Below are 2,339 nucleotides of genomic sequence, written 5' to 3' on the forward strand. Positions count from 1 at the left end.
TTCAGCTATCACATTTCGTTAATTTCTTACTTTTTAGACGGGGTCCATGGACTAGAACACAATAACTTTTTTTAGAAAACTGCCATAAAGCAGTTTTTATTGCTATAATTTCTTTGTTTTTTCTGTCACCAATCAATGGAATGCCCTACATGTATATCAATATGTAAATGATGGCCTTCACATCATATCAATACCATAATATATATACGCATTGATGTGCAAGCCTTTTCTTGCAGAAAATGGCACTAGCATAATGCATGTTCTTCTGCGGGGAAACATGTGAGCAGTGGTGGTGATACTTTTTTTATACGGAGGTCATTCTGTGCATGTTGCTGTTACCGAATTTCATGACTCTGTCATAAAATTGTCTTGCCTTTCAGATTTCTCCACCCTCAATCAGATTTATTTGAGAAATGTAGCCATGCGCCAGGTGCGTGTCACAGATGTTTTTGTTGATTCTGTGTTTATAATGGTTTATAGTCATGGGTTATCGTGATAAGGTCATCCAGCATCATATTGAAACTGAAATCGTAATCCTGTTGATGTCGATACAACTTTTGGAAGTAGTTCAATGACTTCAAACTGTTAGTCCACGATTGTCTAAAACAACACAGCAAAGGAGGAACAATAAACATGTATTAAAATGTAAACGAATACATTGCTGAGTCCAAAACCTCGTTCCAACAACTACACTGATCCTGAGGAGAAAAGGGGCAAGGCTATGGTTGGAGGTACTGAGAGATAAACAAGGCACTCCACAATAATAAAATCTTACACATCTTTTGGTGAGTATGAATGATATCCAGTCGAACCTCTTAAAGAAGAACACCAAGGGACCGATGGTATTTATTCTGTGAGCTTAACCTATTTTATAACCAGAGAATACAATTATATCTCCAATAGACATACAAATAGATTTCTTCTACAGCGAAAGATTCTAAGCCACACCGACTCATTGACTCGTCTCGTATGAAACAATTGAGTCACTAGAGAGATTCTGCAAAACGAAAATGCGTACAAACTTTCGCTCTACATCATGAAGTGCGAAACTTCGGACCTTTGGACGCGAAACTTGCAGGGAACGCGAAATGAACTGTCGTAGGAAATTTCGTGAGATCGGGTCATGGCGTACGTGCACTTGGCCCGCGCAAACTACGAAAATGTGCAGAACGCAAAGTTCGTGCAAGAATTCGCACACACTTTCGCAAGGACTGTCGCGAAACGTCGTTCGAATTTTCGTTTTGCAGAACCTCTCTACTGAACCCTTCTACATGACGGCAACTGAAACAGCAACAGAGAAAGTACGACACATGTACTCCACATTCTTACAGGTACTACAAACAGATTGCAGATCGTAATTCTTGCTTTGGCGGCACGAAACTTTATTTGGGGCAGTGCAATCTCGGCGGTATTCACAAATCAAACAGCCCAGACTTGAGTAAGCAAATCCAATCATACAAGTACGAGATTTTCACGAGACGAGACTGCACCCATTGGCTTGTTTCGTATGAAACAAACAAGTTACTGAACCTCTCCACAATAGAGATTTCCCCTGATATGCGAATTTATTTTGCAAACTCGGTCAATTGGTACTTGAACCTTTCCCTCCAGATTGGGAACTGCCAACGATAGTATGCCACTGACCAGTGCCTTACTTGTAACGTACCAATGTACAATGAATATGAGTATTTCGACAACACATCTAACATAAGCCTTACCGTCAAGAAGTTGAACTCGCGTTCTTCGCACACTGTAGACAAGGGCAAAGAGATAAAAATGGATCTAAATCCGAATAAAATCAGCACACGTTTCCGTAAATGAAAGGTGAACATAAGCAAATGAATCGAAGGAAACCGGTCAACTTAGAGATCACCTGTCATCGAGTATTCCGTAAAAGGAGGCCTCGCAGCTCGGCAGCAGAAGAGCAAAATTTAGAAAAGAGATCCTGTCAACTTTTCCATTATTTATTGCATTCCGCCCCAAAATCAGCACACTTTTCCTGAATGAAAGAGTCAACACAAGCAAATGAATCAAAGGCAACTGGTCAACCCACCTGTCATTGGGTAATATTCCGCGAAAGGAGGTCTCAGCAGCGCCGAAAAGTAATAAGCCAGGCCATGAGACGAAGTATCCGAAACAGCTCATGCAAAAAGCAGTTCCAAAGAAGGAAGTTCCTCGCGCATGCACATCCGAACACGGATCCGCGGACTGCATGCACTGAACACAATGTCTGCCGTGCACGTGCACAGCACACGGCAACCACGCGTTGGTAGATCTAATACCGAGCACCTTACGTAGAGACTTACGTAGCCTAAGTGAAATACCGAGCACCTTACGTA

At 41.7% G+C, this 2,339-nt stretch overlaps 1 long non-coding RNA gene across 1 annotated transcript; it reads right to left on the reverse strand.

Moving 5' to 3' along the window:
• Positions 1 to 429: 429 nt before the first annotated feature.
• Positions 430 to 2,117, reverse strand: LOC135829021 (uncharacterized). The gene is made up of 3 exons (XR_010555784.1): positions 2,054 to 2,117; positions 1,719 to 1,750; positions 430 to 600 (listed from the first exon to the last, which is right to left on the reverse strand). It is a non-coding gene; the product is annotated as an uncharacterized LOC135829021 (long non-coding RNA).
• Between the last annotated feature and the right edge of the window lie 222 nt (positions 2,118 to 2,339).

This window comes from Sycon ciliatum, chromosome 13, assembly GCF_964019385.1.
Source record: "Sycon ciliatum chromosome 13, ocSycCili1.1, whole genome shotgun sequence".
NCBI classification, from domain to species: Eukaryota; Metazoa; Porifera; class Calcarea; order Leucosolenida; family Sycettidae; genus Sycon; species Sycon ciliatum.